The 17,810-nt window shown below is 36.2% G+C and overlaps 1 protein-coding gene across 5 annotated transcripts in view; it reads right to left on the bottom strand.

The window, feature by feature from the left end:
* The window catches only part of LOC131029661 (plant cysteine oxidase 4), a 125,167-nt gene extending 116,599 nt beyond the window's left edge, over positions 1–8,568 (bottom strand). For 2 of the 5 annotated variants that reach the window (XM_057960247.2, XM_057960248.2), the window contains exon 1: positions 8,121–8,568. The gene's annotated coding sequence lies outside the window, so the exon portion shown is untranslated. The remainder of the gene's footprint in view (positions 1–8,120) is intronic. The other 3 variants (XM_059209471.1, XM_057960246.2, XM_057960249.2) reach the window with 2 other exon arrangements.
* Between the last annotated feature and the right edge of the window lie 9,242 nt (positions 8,569–17,810).

Below are 17,810 nucleotides of genomic sequence, written 5' to 3'. Positions count from 1 at the left end.
AAATTTGCTTGTCCCCAAGCAATTCCAACTCTAAGTGCTACAAAATCTGCCCATTCTCCCATGTTGCACCCTCTATCGGCAAGTCCTTCCATTTGACCAAGTATTCTTTAATGACACTCTTCTAAATAGTGTGTTCCCTATAGTCTATAATGGCCTCTGGAATCAGAATTAGCTTTCCCTCCTCATCTAATGGTGGCAACTCCGATGAGAGAACCACATTATGCCTAGGTGCTTTTTTGAGTTTGGAAACATGGAACATGTTATGCACTTTACTACTAGCCAGTAACTCAAGCTCATAGGTAATCTCTCCAACCAACCTGGAAACTTTGAAAGAAACATAGAACTTGGGCTTAAGCTTCTTTGCTCCACTCTTCTTGATAGTAGACTATCTATACAGCTGAGCCTTAAATATACCAAGTCACCCACCTCAAAATTGCGCTCTATTTGACGCTGATCGGCATAAAGCTTTTGTTGATTTTGTACCTACTACAAGTTCTCTCTCAAATATTTCATGATATCTTGGCTTTCGCAACAAATCTCTTGCCTTAGGCACTTGACTATCCCCAACGAGAAAATCAATGAAGTTGGGTGTCTCATACAATACAATGCCATGAACGGTGACATCCTGATAGACATGTGATAGGTAGAATTGTAGCAATACTCTCCAAGGTGTAGCCACTTTACCCAAGCTCTCTGTTGTCCTAAGATGTAGTTCCTGAGATACCCTTACACCCATTTGTTTACTATCTCTACTTGCCCATCTGTTTACCGGTGGTACTAGTGCTAGGAGTGAGTTCAATCCAATCCTACTCAATCTAAAAGTTCCTACCAAAAGAGACTTAGGAACTTGCTGCCCCTATCACTCACTATGCTCCTGGGCATCCCATGCAATCTAAAGATCTCCATAAACAATAAATCAGCTTCTTGTATTGTTGTATATGTTGCAGAAATGGCAAAAAAAGGTGCAAATTTGGTCAACTTGTCTACAACAACACATATACAATCCTTTCCCTGTACCTTTGGTAGCCCAATGATGAAATCCATAGAGATACATTCGCATTTTTTATTAGGAATGGGTAAGGCTTGAAGCAAACTAGTGGATAAGTGTGCTCATTCTTATTCTACTAGCAAATAGGGCAGTCCCTAACATGCTGAATGAGTTCATTTTTTAGTCCTTTCCATGTGAATCTCTCCCAAATCTGCCTGTAAGTCTTGAAAAGCCCCGGGTGACCAACCATAGGTGCATCATGAAAAGTCCTCAATATCTTCACCTTAAGTTGTGAAGAAGGCACCAAATAAATTCTCTCCTTATAAATGATCAACTCATTAAGCACTATGTACCTATCATCATGGATCATGCCGTCTATGATTCTTGCTGCCCCAAAATCCTTAGCACACTCTACTGAAATCAACTCTCTCCAATCAACAGTGATCTCAACTAGTGAACAAAAATTAGGCCTCCTAGAAAGCGCATTAGCAATTACATTCTTTTTTCCTTTGACATGAACAATGTCAAAATTATACATTTGTAGTCTAGTAACCAACTTCTATTGCTTGTCATTAAGATCATTCTAGTTCATGAAACACTTGAATCCATTGTGGTCTGTTTTGATGATAATCTGAATTTGGCCAAGGAATGCATGATGGCCAACATTTCCCTATCATAAATAGAGTAACTCTTCTCCACACCTCTTAATTTACTGCTCTCAAATGCTATGGGGTGCTTCTCTTGCATCAAAACAGCTCCAATCCCCTCTCCTGAAGCATCACACTCCAACTCAAATAGTTTGAAGAAATCTAGTATTGTCAACACTAAGCATGTAGACAACACTTGTTTGAAGTGCTCAAAACACTTCTATGTTGAATTGAACCACTGAAAAGCTCCCTTCTTCATTAAGTCCATAATTGGAGCTGCAATCTAGGAAAAGCCCTTAACAAACCTCTTGTAGGAACCACACAAATCAAAGAATACCTTTAGTGAAATTTGTGGTTGTAGGCCAATCAATTATTGCCTTGATCTTATCGGGATCAACTCTCACTCCCTCTGCACTGATGATGTGACCAAGGTAGAGAAGCTTTGTCATACCAAAATCACATTTGAACTCCTTACCATACAAGGATTCACTCTCCAATATGCTCAAGACCTGCTCAAGATGCCTCATATGCTCCTACAATGTCTTACTGAAAATCAAGATATCATCAAAAAATATCAACACAAATTTACTTGTGTTTTCTAAAAACCTAATACATGCAACTTTGGAAAGTAGTTGGTGCATCAGTCAAACCAAATGGCATCACCAAAAAGTCAAAGTGTCCAAAGTGGCATCTGAATGATGTCTTCTCTATCTACTCTTTCCTCATCCAAATCTGATGGTAGCCTGACCTCAAATCTATCTTCGAAAAGTAGCAAGCACCATGCAAATCATCAATCTTGGGAATAGGATACCTATTTTTTATTGTCTTCTTATTGAATTCCTTGTAATCAATGCACATTCGCATTGTCCCATCATTTTTCTTTACCAAAACTACTACTAATGCAAATGGACTCTTGTTGGGTCTAATGTGTCCCATAACCAATAACTCTTTAATAGCTTTCTCTATCTCATCCTTATGTCTCTTAGGATGTCCATATGGCGTGGTAATCACTGTTTTAGCACCCATTTCCAGCTCTATGAAATGCTTTATCCCCTCTAGTGGCACTCCATCAAGAGTACTCCCAAACACCTTGTTATGCTTTGTTAGCAACTTCTAAATATCTGCATGGTAGTTGTTCTTTTGCTGATTTGTAACTGTAGGCATGATAAGACACAATCAGATAAGACACTCTACTGCCCACTCCACCTGATTGTGTCCAATCAACCGCTCCATCCTTTTGAGGGATACAACTCTAGGACCTCCATCTAATAGTCATTTGAGCACTATCTTCTTCCCGTTGGACTCAAACTTCATTTCCATTTTCTGCAAGTTGAAAGAGAACTCTACAAGAGATAGCATCCAATGCATCCCTAAGACTACATCAGTGTCCCCAATATTGACTACATAGAAATCATCCTTCAACTAATAATCTCCCAACTGTATGCTTATATTAGAGATCTTACAAGTACAAGATAGTTTGTACCCATCAACCACCATGACCTTGAATCCATCATGTTCCTCTGTCTGTAAGCCTCTCCTTGCCACAGAGCCCTCATCAATGAAGTTATGAATGGTACCTGTATCAATATGAGCTATGATTCGTTCCCCATGTAACATGCTTCTCACCTTAAATGTAACTACATTTTGTGCTAGAGTTTTAAGCAATGGTACAAATGCTCTTTTGCTCCTCTCCTGATGAGCTTTCGCCATCACTCCTCACCAAATCAGATTGTTGATCTGATTTTTCTAATGCAGATTCTTCAGCAAAAAAGTACTCCAATTGTTTCGCTTTTGCCTTCACACTGCATTTGTGAGATGAGTCCCAAAAGCTCTCTACAATGAAAACACAATTTCTTCCTTTGAAGGTCATTTAATTGCTCACTATCCCACCTATTGGATTCATTCCATGACTGATTTGATTCCCTATGAAATGGTTTCTTGTCCCTATCCTTCTTATGAGGGAATCCCTTAAACTGAAATTAGCTTCTAGAAGCAGAAGCCTCCATATCTCTATCTTTCTTGACAGTTTCTTGCAAGGAAAGTGGATTGAGTGCCTGAATCCAATCTCTCAAGGGGTCTAACATGCCATCCATGAAAAGTACCATGAGCCTCCTCTTTAAAATATCAGTGACTAATACTACAAGTCTCTAGAAATCAGCCAAATATGCATCTACGGAGCCCCATTGTTTGAGTTGAGCTAACTCATTGAAATGCAACTCTAAATCTTTCTTGTCAAACCTCTCTATTAGTCTCTCTATGAACTCTACAAAAGAGGTGATCTAATTGTGACCCGTGGTGATCATTCAATGATGCTACCACTCATGTGCAATGCCATCTAGATGTATTGTTCCATATACCACAATGCCATCTAGATGTATTGTTCCATATACCACAATGCCATCTAGATGTATAGTTCCATATTTGATTGCTTCTTCCTCTGGCATGGGATTAAGCTGAAAATGTGTCCACTTTTTATACCCACGCTCTAGCTGAAGCCTTCCCTAACCATCAAAGTAGGGAAAAGTTAGCTTCCCAAACTTTTTCTACAAATCATAGTGTTATGCTCTACCTCCAGCAGGGGGTCTATGCTTCATTCTAACATCAATATAGTCCCTTAATGATATAGCAGTCTGAAACTCTGGTCCTCCATTTGCCCAATCTTGCATGGGCTAATCCTGCAAATCTATTACTTGAGGCTCATCATCAACCTTTGGTTAAGCCCTAAATGGAAAGGTAGGCATAAGAGGTTTAGAAGTTATTATTCTTGTTCACTATTTTGCATTCCCTCCATGAGCTGAGTTTTCTCCATGACCATTATTGCCTACATTATTTGCATTATTTGCACCCACATTCACTCCCAAATTATCGAGCCATTAATTTTCTCAACAATCCAAGGCACTAATTTGCTTCTCGTGTTCTCAACTTTGTAGCCTATGCTCTCTACTCTGTTGCTTGTAGCCCTCTAACAAGAGCATCCATCAAGTTCAAGAAACACTCCTCCTAGATCTCTAAAATCTCTATCAACCATGTTACTTGTTCTTTGTCCTTCTATTCTTCTACAGCGAAACTTGTATTAGACCTATTCCTACAAGTGTTGTAGTGATGTGTGAAAGGTGGTTGATCAAACCCTGACATATCACTACTCTATCATGATGAGCCCTTCAACACTACTCTACTACTACTGTAACATACACCAAGCCCTAGATGTCTTCAAACAACAGCAAACCCCTCCAAAATGCCAATCGACCCACTCTCAAAACCCTCACACCGCTCCCAAGCAAGTACGGCCAACTTGGGATGAAGTACAACCAACAAATGAAATACAATATCTCCTCAAATCTATTGTAGACTCACTTGAATATGCTCAAACAATGCTTTCTTCAATCTGCACTAAACTCTCCCGATTTGGGTTCGGCTTCCTAATCTCCCCCTTCATTTATGGGTTGATCCTCTTTTAGAGGAAGTGGGTGAAGCCCTTGGAGATTTTTTGATGGTGGATGATGAATCATCTGATATTTTTCACTCCACCTTTGCCCGCATTCTGGTTGAAATGGATGTTTCAAAAGGGTTTCCTGCTGAGATATTACTCAAATCTTCTAAGGGTTGTTGGGTTCAATCTTTGGACTATGAAGGGATACCCTTCCGGTGTAGAAGATGTTTTAAAACAAGTCATGCGGCTGCACAATGTGGATTTGAGAAAAAGACAATGACGGCTACATGGTGGAAAGGTTCTTCTGAACAGCATTATACGGTTGAGAAGAAATCTAAACAACATAGGAGTTTTTCTCAAGTGGTTGCAATGGATTCACAGGGTTTCGGGGCATCCTCTCCAGATGTCACAAATGGTGGGGTTGCTGAAGCTATGCAAGATTATTATGTTGAAACCCCTAAAGAGAGAGGGAATGAGCCTCAGGCTGTAATTTCTAGTGACAATGTTTCGGCTATCAAATCCGGTGGCTTTTCTGACAATGTCATGCCTGTAGGGAGGAAAACTAATGATATCTCCGAGACGGTGGAGACTCTTTCTATAGGCATTCATTCTCAAGATAATGGTGGTCTTTCGCTGGCTTGGCATGGTAAGGCAACGCAAGTGGAAGAGGGTTGGATTTCTGTTAAGGGTAAGAAAGCTAAGTTCTCTAAGCCCTCTTTTGACGTGACTATCCGCTCCCACAAGAGTAGCTCTAAATGTAAATCTTGATGGTTCTTGGTTGGGGGCTAGTTTTAGGCTGGTTGTTGGTTGTTTTTCTTGCAGCTTTTGTTTTAAGTTGTGGGAGCCTATTTTTAAAACCCATGTATATGGCTATGGGAGCCAAAATAACCCATGGCTGTCTAATGCTTTCATGTTCCTTTTGTTATGACAACATTCTGGTTGAGGGTTCCAGATCCATTCAAAATCTGATTGTAAAGGGTTTTGGGTCCCTTCAAAACTTGTTTTTGCCTTAATCAAAAACTGTGAATCCTGGATGAAATCACCAAGTAATCCTCCAGATTGGGTCTCTCACCAACGTGGAAGATACTCCTTGCAAGGATTTTCTTCTTCACAAAGCCATAGGATGAACAAGTTCAACCAGCAAAGAATATTTCCAAAATATCAAATCAAGCATGAAGAAATGAGCTTACAAACTTGCTTTTATATCTTCTCCCAAAACCAACCAAGAAGCCTTTTAATTTTTAATTAAAAAACCTTGTCTCCCCAAAAAAGGTGTCCATCCCCAAAAAGGACACCTTTATTAACTTTTAACACTTCACTTTAATATTTGAGCGCCCATAAAGTTCTTTATTTAATATATTGAAATAAGGATAAAGTTAAATCTTTAATTTAACTTAATAATTTAATAACTTAATCATTATTTAATTTAAAAACACCAAACTATATCAAATATTGAGATATTATCATTGACTATCCACCAACCACTCTAAAAATAGCAATACTAACAATTGGCTTAATCAATGCCTGAAACTAACTTACTGAAAATAGTATGGGAAAACCATCCAAATCTACTATAGAAAGGGCCGTTATGCACATCTCAACTACTTGAGCTCAAAGAAACACCCGTCACTACTAAATCAAATTGTCATCGTGAATTCCCTAACCCAACTCATTTGCCCACGGAAACCAACTAAATAGGCTAATAGTCCACCAAACTGAAGTGCTTAGGAAGGGGGCATTGCATTGCTCTCCTATCCGTGACCTTTGCCCATTGCTTCATCTATGATGCGATTCCACATTTATCTTCTTCTAGTACTTTAGTAAAGGGCTCTCAATTTGAGATTATACACTTCCACATAAACAATTGTTGTCATCCATTCACAACTAAAATTATTTATTAAATTCTATTGTAAAATCTTATTTGTGAAATGATTAGGGAAATTCCTTAAACCAGCCTTTTCGAGTGTCTCTCAAAGTGGAAAGGAATGCCAATGGATAATAGATTTTTGTCATCCTCTCCATTTGAAACCACTTAGCTGATTTACAAGCTATTTAATGCGTCGTAGCTCTGCCCTTATTCAAGAGGCTAAAGCGTGCAAACTAATAACAGCATGTACCCTGAGCATGGAATGCATAAACCGAGTCACTCAATTAAGCATGCTTATAATCCCCATATGTCACAGAATTTTGAGGCATCTATTGAGTAGTTTGGCTATTTTCTTAGATTCCGCTAAAAGCTATAATACACTCACTCTCCTGACGTCAACAGAACATGAGGAAACCTGACCACAAAACTCTTGGCTACTGTGGTCCTGTAGGTCTCTTGTAAGATTAAATCCATATAAAAGCAATGAATTTCCACGCCGGCATCCAGATGGTATATCTCTTATTCGTCCATTTTTTCTAGCTCTCTCTAGCAACAAAAAAAAACGTGATGTCGTGCTATCTATTCTAATTTTGTGATGTTTCGCCTCAAGTCGTTCCATATGACTAATATATGTGTATCTTGAAATTGATTCTACGACTCAAAAATCCCCACATCGTATCCACAGCAGTCAAGATGTCCGGTTTCAATTGCTAACATATAACTACAAGAGATTGTCACTGTCCCCCTGAATCGTTGCAACTTTAACGTCACCTCCAAAGGTTAGGGCTTCCAGAAACTGCAATCGCAAAATTTGAATTCAAAGCAATACACGTACACCGCGACACTTAGACGTAGCAGAATTTTCGGTAAAATATCCGGGGCTAAATTAATGCCATAGAATTCCTATCATAACAACGCTGCTGCCATTTACTTTATTTACAAGGACTGACATTCTAAAGCAAGAGTCGAGGAATAGAGAATTGCAAGTTGACACGGCAATGCGCAAAATTATTTCATCAACCTGATTAGCCTTTAAATAAAAGATTTGCGAACTTGTACATATAAAACCCTAAGAACTGTTTCAAATTGCAACAATCCGTCCCTTCGTTCAGAATTTCCTGACATTTGAAAAGCCAAGGCAACAAATACGCAATGAATGTATACATTAACGAGGTTTGTCTTGCATACCTTAACCTGCAGGCTCCTCGCCTCCCGACCATCAAAATTAACAGAATTCAACAGAAAATACCATGGCTTCACAGAAAGTACACACACAGTAATAAGTGATGCGTGAAGAAAGTTGAAACGAGTGAGAGAAGAATATAAGTTTGAATCTCCGGCCGTACATCCTTGAATCATTCTTTGTTTCGAGAAGGCATTTATTCGTCCAGGTTGCAAATTAATTTATGCAACCTTTAGTTGATTGGCACGTGGGCGGCGCAATTGCGTTGGCTTGACAAAAGGTTTAGATCTTCTTGTGGTTACTTACAGGTGCTGAATGTTGCAACACACGGAAATATTACCCACAAGCGGTTTACAACAATTACCTTGAATTTTTTATACTGTTCGCTACTGTATATTGGATCCATTTGACACGCGGATGGCTGAAAGCATTTGATCTCGATAAAATTACACATTTGATTGGTAAAACCTATTTTACCTGATCTGGTTACCTAACAGCTATCTGAAGAGAAGAATTATTCAGGTTTTTAATCTAGGAGGTAAGGTAACTTACACGATGAGCCATTTTTATAGAAAATTGAGATTTTTTATTTGAAAATAATACATTTATATATAAGTTAATGTTGATTTATTATGGATAAAATATGGTTTTGGTTTATGCATCGTAAAAACAAAGTCAGATTATACATCTTAAGTCCAAAGAGTTTTTGTGAGTATAACGTCAAAATTGTATACTACTCTTTATAAGACCCATCATTGACTATTGTATATAGACCAAAATATATGTTAACTAATTCAAACATCTAACAAACAACATAACATTCCACATTTGCCACAACATATAAGAGAAAAGCATTTTCCTGAAGGACTATGACCCCAACAAGGACAAGCAATAGGAAAGCCTCCTACACAAATATGGACATGCACCACCCATCCATCCAAACGAACATCCCAAGATCGCAAGTCATGACCACTTGGCAAGAGGATGATCCATTTTGTTGATCTACATCAACCTAATAGCTTTGTATGGGAAGTCTTCACGACAACCTCTAGTGTAAACCCCCATGACCTAGTGAAGGTGCACCATCTCCTTTGTTGCCCAATTAGCAACCTAGTTCCCTTTACTACCTATGTGAGAGAGCCTAACATCTTTGAACTCATTAATCAAGATTTTTATTGCCTCAATGATTGATTTTAATCTTCAATTCTTAATATTTTCGTCCTACATTGCCCCTATCACTAGCTTTGAGTCTCCATCCTTTTTCTCTTGCTATCGTTACTCCTTACAACATGGCCTTGGCTTCTGCAAATTGTTAGTTTCAAATCCATAATTGTGAGCAAATAAGCTCACGGGTTGTCCCTCTACATCTCTAAAACCCCCGCTCTTTCTTTTCTTAGATTGCCTTTAACAACACCATCAAAGTGTTGTCAATGAAGTATGCACCTTTGTTGAGTTATCAACTCAACTACCTATTGAAATATGAGAAGACCTCTCAAAGTGTTGGCTTTGATAGTTATAGGTCAACCTCTAGAAGGGGTTGGTTCCATTGGAGCTTCACTTATTCTACTTGATTTGTTGGGAAAAGGGAAAAGGAATGAGACATAAAATAAGCCTCCTTCTATTGGGGTGATGCACCAAACTGGTTTTCAAACCTATATTGCTATTTAGTACACACAATTGCTCAATGAACAAGCTAACCCTTACACAACTCAAATTTTGGCATACTTACACATCAATACTTTATAGGAAAAGTTGAAATTTATTCGGTCCTAGAAAGAAAAAATAGTTTTTTTTACAACTAGAGAGTTGTTCAAACAAATGACATAACCTATAACCAATATAAATTATGTTTCTCTTTGCATAAGGTGTTGAAGAAATGAGACATACTTAAAGGATTTGCATGAAATCGTTGAAAAATACGTCAATCTTTAATGTTTGCATACAAAGAAGCTAATTAGACAAGGTAAATACTTACTTTATTAACTAGCTTATATATATTTAATTTTATAATATATATAAAATACATTGAGAGATATCCTTCTCAAAATGCCTATTAGAGTTTAGGATGAGAAATATTAAAAAAAGGCACCTCGAGAAGGATATCTCTCATCGTATTTTATATATATTATAAAATTATATATATATATATATATATATATATATAAGCTACTAACAATAGTGACACGACACGGAAGACATCAAAGAAGTCAATATATATTTATATAATATTGTATTATTAAATAGAATTATATTAATATATAATAATAATAATAATATATCATAATAATATAATAATATTATAATATAGTATTGTATTATTATTATTATATATATATATATATATATATAGTATTATTTTATTTAATAATATTATAATCGTATTAACTGTGTCAAATTAAGGTAATGATATTATTTTATATTAAAGAATAGTATAGTATTAATAATAGCATTATAATCCTAACTCTACCTCAACCATAACTATTTAATTTATGAATATAGTTAGGGCTCGAATAAGGTTTGTGTTATAGTTTAATTAGCATTATGGTTCAAGCACAATTCGAGTTAAGCTTAACGTTAGGTTAGGGTTGGGGTTAAAAAAAGGTTCAATTGTGGTTAGGGTTTGATTATGGTTAGTGTATGTGGGAAAAGTGGGTCGATAAAACTCAATATGTGAAAATATTGTTAAATGACTTGTCCACACACACACACGGGACTTCTTGGTGCAAGCTATGGAGTAACGACGTGTTACTCAGCTTCCCAAGGTGGGTCCCATGGTTCTCTATCTCACAATGTCCCTCAAACCAATGTTTTTGCTCTCAGATTACTAAGCAAAATGGTTTAGGGATGGTAAATGCAAGAACGAGGGATGCTTTGATAGTTTTTAGAATGAAAGGTATGCTAAGCTATGTATGATTCTAGAAATGCCATAAACTAGATGATAAGATGACAAGGTTAGTATGAATACTATCCTAACATGATATATTTAGTTTATGATTGAGCTAAATGATAAAGAAAGTATTCTAAACATGCATATTTAGAGTAATTCCTGATTTAAAAGAGGGTAAATGATGAGCATAAAAAATGATATAAAAGCTTGAATGTATTTGAGCATAAGTATGATACTACAAATTTGAAGGATGTTTTAAAATGGAGGAATGAGAGCTCTATTTATAGCAAAAATAGGGCAATGGATGGTCAGGATTAAAAGATTTAATCAAGGGTTGAGTTTGAAAGTTGGGGATCCATGTTTGCAATTTGCACCAATGAAATGGTGACAAGTGTCAACATAGGGTTGGGTTGAGAGAAGGGGTTGGAGGCATTAAATACTTGAGGAGACCTCATGGTTATCTAGAGGGTAAGGGTCAAGCTTAAGTTAGGCTTACCTAATGGATTAAGAGTTAATCTAAGGATAAACCTTTGTGCAAATGATTAAGAGATAATCATGGTCAAAGCATTAAAGGCCTGATGAGACCCTTGGGTTGGGTGAAGGTTGAGTTAAAACAAATTCTTTAACCATGTAAGAGGGTTTGTACGTCTACAGTTAGATTAGGGTTTTAAGATGGAGGTAAGTTTTAATTACGGTTGAGGTTTGATTATGACTTGATTGGGGTTCAAGTTGGAGGTAGGGTTTAATTCTAGGGTTAGAGTCAAGCATGGGGATATATTATGGTTAGGTTTCAATTATGGAAAGATTAGGTTTAGGGTTAAGGTTAAGCTACAATTACAGTTATTATTCTAGGATAATGCTTGGGGTAAGGGTTGAGATTCGATTACAATTAGTGTTAAAGTTACAATTAGGTTTTAATTAGGATTAGGGTTAGTCTAACAATTAAATTAGGGTTTAATTAGAGTTAGAGTTAGTGTTAGGATTCAAAAAGTGTTAAGGTTTAAAATAAGAGCATGGTGTTAGTGTTGGGGTTTTATAGTAAAACTTGGTTTCAATTTGGTTTCAAGGTTAGAATTAAAGTTTAATTAGGGTTATCGTTACATTAGCATAAAGATTCAATTGTGATTGGGGTTCAATTAGGTTTAGATTAGGGATAGGGTCAAGGTTAGGTTTGGTTTAGGGTTAAGGTTACTATAGGATTATGGTTTAGATTCAAGATAGTGTTTAATTATGGCTAGGATTAATTTTAGGGTTAGGTTATCATAAGGGTTCAATTATAGTTAGGACCAGAGTTCTATTAGGGTTAGAATTAGGATATTGATTCAATTATATTAGGGTTAGGGTTAAACTAGTATTAGAGTTTAATTATGATTAAGGTTTGAGCTAGATTAGGGTTAAGATTAGATTATGATTAGAGTTCAATTACAGTTAGAGTTAAATTAAGGTTATGGTTAAGTTTAGGGCTAGCGTTCAATTATGGTTAGATTAGGGTTCAAGTTGTAGTTAGGCTTTGATTCTATGGTTAGAGTTAAGTTTAGGGTTAGGTTTCAATTATGGTAAGATTAGGTTTACGATCAAGGTTACGCTACAATTAGGGTTAGTATCATATGATAATGCTTGGGATAAGGGACGGAGCTCAATTAGAATGTGTTAGGGTTAGGGCTATGGTTCAATGAAGAATACAATTATTATTACAATACATTTACGGTTTATTTAGAGTTAGAGTTAGTGTTAAGATTCAAATAGAGCTAGGGTTTAAGGATAAAGAAAGTTCTGAGGGTTAGGATTATATAATAAAGCTTGATTCTAAGGTTAGGGTTAAGATTTAATTGGGGTTATGGTTATGTTAGCAGAAAGATTCAATTAGAGTCAAGGTTCAATTAGATTTAGATTAGGGATATTGTCAAGGTTACAAATTTGATTATAGTGAGGTTTTAACTATAGTTAGGGTTAGTATTAGAGTTTAATAAGGGTTAGAATAAGCGTTACAATTCAATTATAGTAGGGTTAGGGTTAAATTTGGATTCAAGTTCAATTTGGGTTAGGTTTTAGGCTAGAACTCAATTAGAATTAGGGTTTTAATTAGAGTTCAGATTCAATTTTGTAGACAACATTTAATTCTATGGGTAGAGTTAATTTTAGGGTTAGGTTAGGGTTGGCATTCAATTAGAGAGATTAGGGTTAAAGGTTAAGGTTATAGTTAATTAGAGCTAGGGTTCAATTACAATTAGGATTTGATTATTAAACTTTTACATTAGGGTTAGTGTTAGATGAGGATTATATTTTAATTAGGATCAAGGTTTGGGGTAGATTAGGGTTAGGGTTAGATGAGGATTAGAGTTCAATTAGGATTGGAGTTCAATTAGGGTTAGGGTTAAGGTTCAATTAGGGTTAGGGTTAGTGTTAAGTTTAGGGCTAGGGTTCAATTATGGTTTGATAAGAGTTCAAATTTTAGTTAGGGATTAATTATAAGGTTATAATTAAGTTTAGGGCTAGGTTAGGGTTAGGGTTCAATTAGGTCTAGATTAAGCATATTGTCAAGTTTAAGGTTTGAATACGATAAATTTTACTTATAGTTAGGGTTAGTATTAGATTTCAATTGGAGTTAGAATTAGGGTTATGATTCAATTGCATAGGTTTAGGGTTAAATTAGGATTAGTGTTTAATTAGGGTTGGGGTTTGGGCTATAATTTAATTAGGATTAGGGTTCAATTTGGGTTAGGCAGTTTATAATTATAAGGTTATCGTTAAGTTTAGGGTTAGGTTATGGTTAGGTTTTGATTATGGTAAAATTATGTTTAGGGTTAAGGTTAGGCTACAATCAGGGTTAGTATTGTAGGATAATGGTTGGCATTCAATCAGAATTTGTGTGAGGGTTAGGGCTAGGGCTCAATTAGAAATAGGGTTAGTATCACAATTGGATTAGGGTGAGACTTAGTATTAGGATTCAAATAGGGTTAAGGTTCAATTAGGATTAGGTTTCATTTATAGTTAGATTAGGGTTCAAGTTGTAGGTAGGGTTTACTTATGTGGTTGGAGAGTTCAAGTTCAGATTTCAGTTATGGTAAGATCAGGTTTAGGGCTAAGGTTATGTTACAATTAGGGTTACTATTGTAGGATAATGCATTCATAATACTTATTATTATTTTCCTATATAATATTAAAAAATCTTCATTACTACATAGTTTTCTTATGATTTTTTTTTCAGATTCAGATAATCCTGTTGTTAGATGACGGAGATGGAAGTGAGAGCTTAGAGCAACACGAGAAGCTAAAGGAGATGAGGGGGATGAGGGTGGAGATGACCGAGGAGGTGGGAGAGGACGGAGAGGAGGCAGGGCTAGAGTCTGAGGAGGACCTTTTGGACAGGTTGGCAGGGTAGGAAGGGTAGGGAGACCACTTCCTATGGTAGGGAGAGATGCAGGTCAGATTGGGAGGGATGCAACAAGGGGATTACCTTCTCCTATATTGGGCAGAGGTGGTGGATTAGACAGAGGTCAGGGGAGGGGGATTGGTTTTGGGCAGATCCGTCTAGATCCAGGGGTGCTAGCAGCACAGTGAGGCTGGGATGAGGGTGAGGAGGACTGAGAGGATCATGTACCACTTATTCATTGGTGAATTATGAGATCCACTCGGATTCAAACTCTAGCAGGTGGAGAGGCAAGAGAGAGGGCTGATGAGGAGTGTATGCAAGATATACCTCAGCAGGATGTGCCACAATAGGAGACCATGGATGACCTTAGAGAATAGATTGATCAACTCAAAGCACACGTATAGGTTCTCCTTATTGAGAAAGATAGAGCTCTGAGGAGATATCGAGATGTACAAGATACACTCGATCATATACAAGGGGTTGATTCTGGTACACTCTCAGTCGACATTGTTAGGGCATTAGTCTGGGCTGCGAAGGAGACAACGCATTAGCAACAATTATATGAGGATCTGGTCTCAGAGAGCCAAAGAGCGGGTAGCTATGCGACTACAATCAAGATGGATACCAGCAGTGGTGGGGTTATGGGGCCTCCTCAGAGGGATCGAGGAGCAGGGCCATCTAGAGGATCTTCTGGTCCATATCCACAGAGAGGGACAAAGTTAGGCGGGAGTGGCACAGGGCATCCTTGAGACTTGATTTTATATCATGAGACATTTTATGTTATTGATTTATTTCTTTGATATCATTGTATACTTGGACTTTTTATTGTTTATGATGATATGAAGACATGGACTCTATATGATGCTTTGATTCATGATTGATTGTGCATTCTACTGTGATGATGATGATGACCTATATGATTTATATCCATTGATTACATAGATGGTACTATGATGATCTTTTCTTTTCTTTCCATTCTATTTTGTGATGATCTATATGCATATGAAAACGATTCTATGATGCTTAAGTTAAATGATTAAATGTAATGATCTATATGGAAAATGCTTATACTGACATATGCAAATGGATGTTTATTTTTATTTTATGGTGTACATGCATATGATGATGAAATGATACTAATGAAATGTATTTGATTTTTATTTTAATGATTTAAATACAATATGATGAGTATGGATGGTAGATGTAAATGCTTATAATAATTAAAGGATGAGATATGAACAATGATGATGTAATAATATGGTTAATGAATCTAAATGCACAAATGCAATTAAATGAACCTAATGGATAAATGATTAATAATGAAACTAATGATAACTAGATACGAAAATGATAATGATAAATTAATCTAATGCAACTAATAATGATATGATCAATTGAAATGGCACTCTATTCAAACTAATGCAATGAATGCAACTAATTAATGATAAATGATAAATGATATAATGATATGCAAACCTAATGATTGAGAGATGAAATGAACCTAAATATTTGAATGCAACCTAATGCAACTTAATATGATCAGTGCAAATTATTTTTGTTTGTCCAAATATACTCAATCTTTATTTCGACCATTGATCTCCAATGAAAGGTGATGAAATGCTTATAACGTAACTGAAAATGAATACTTATAATGCAAATGATAATGAACTAATCAAAATGATACCGCCATTTCTCATAGCGCTTGATTTCATCATTGAGCTTTTAAAATGTTGTAAGAAAATACAAGCAACTTGACATAATGATTCAAGCTAACCTGAGTACTTCTTACATAGATTTTGATATAGCAAGTTAATACAAGCAACTTGATATGATGAATCAAGTTGACCTGAGTATTTCTTGCATAACAAACCAAGATTATCCCTTTTCATGCATGACTCAAAACATCCTCCATGATCTTTTTCCAATCATATCCTTAGAAAAGTACATGCCTTACTAAGAGATAAACCGCAAACAACAAACAAAGAAAATAATCATGCGCCATCATAGCTCCTCTAGTCATGAACATCATTGAGTTGCATAGGGTACATGATTAGTAAAAATCAAGATATAAACATTGAATCATGTATGTCGTACATATATGCTCTCATAGTCATTAATTGATACAATCATCTTGAAGAATAATCATTGATAATCCTTCATTACTTGTTGGTTGAATCTTTGTATTATGAGTTTCACAATTCATTTGTTACAAATGTCTTGATCTTTGTTGCCTTGTTGTTTGTCATCTGTCTCAAAACCCTAGGCGTTTTTGGTTTTTCTAAGTTTTTGAATGTTTTTAGATTTTTTGAAGCTTTTAAAGATGCCCTTAGCAAAATAATTTTAGGATTTTGCCCCTAGTGGAAAAAAACTTTATGATGGATGATCCAACCCATGGTGGGATACAATGCAGATATGATTGATTCTGATAAAATCCAAGACAGTGACTATGCTAAGTATGTCAAAGATTGATAACTATTGACAAGCTGCATATTTCCTGCTAATGGTTCAAAGCAATGGATGCAATAGATGAAATGGATAAGCTAGGATGGATAGATGAGATAGGATGGATAGATGCAATAAGATGGATAGATGCGCAAAGCAATCTCAAAGATGAAAGAACCCAATTTTGATTTAGCACCTGTTTACTGGGTTTTCACCATCTAAATTTATTGCATTTTTTCCATATTTGATTTTTTTTTTGGTACTGTTTTTGTTGTTTTACACTATTTTTGTATTTTTCTTTTTATGCTTTTTAGGGATTTTTGTTGCTTTTCTAATTTTTAGGCTTTTACTGGTTTTTCATTGTTTTTTGGTATTTTCTGTTGATACTTTTAAGCATAGAATTTCTTCAAATGCATAGTATTGATAGGCTCATTGAACCTATCACCTTCTGGTGTAGATAATCGGTACACTCTTGAACCATATGCTGCTACCACGAGAAAGGGACCCAACTAGTTTGGCTCAAATTTACCTTTCTTTTCTCGATCTTGTTGATTGCGTGGATTTTCTCTTAGGACTAGATCTCCAATCTGAAAAATGTGTGGCTTAACTCTATGGTCGTAACTTTTCGCCATCCCCTATTGGTATGATTTTAAATGCTCTGAAGCATTTTGGCGACATTCCTAAATCAGCTCAAGTTCTTGAAGTCTAGAGACTCATTGTTCTTCCTCTGGGATAAGACCTTTCAAGGATACTTGTTGAGAAGGTATCTCTACTTCTACTAGTAATATGACTTCTAATCCATAGACTAGACAATATGGAGTTGCCCTCGTTGGTGTGCAAATATTGGTTTGGTATGCCTATAGAGCAGGATTTAGCTAAATATGTCAGTCTTTACCAGCTTCATTGATTGTTTTCTTCAAGATCTTTAGGATTATTTTATTTGATGCCTCAACTTGACTGTTTCCCTGTGGCTAATATGGTGTAGAAAACCTA

The sequence above is a fragment of the Cryptomeria japonica genome, chromosome 7 (genome assembly GCF_030272615.1).
Source record: "Cryptomeria japonica chromosome 7, Sugi_1.0, whole genome shotgun sequence".
NCBI classification, from domain to species: Eukaryota; Viridiplantae; Streptophyta; class Pinopsida; order Cupressales; family Cupressaceae; genus Cryptomeria; species Cryptomeria japonica.
The sequence above is the reverse complement of the archived record's forward strand: the minus strand, read 5'-3'. Positions and strand labels throughout refer to the sequence as shown.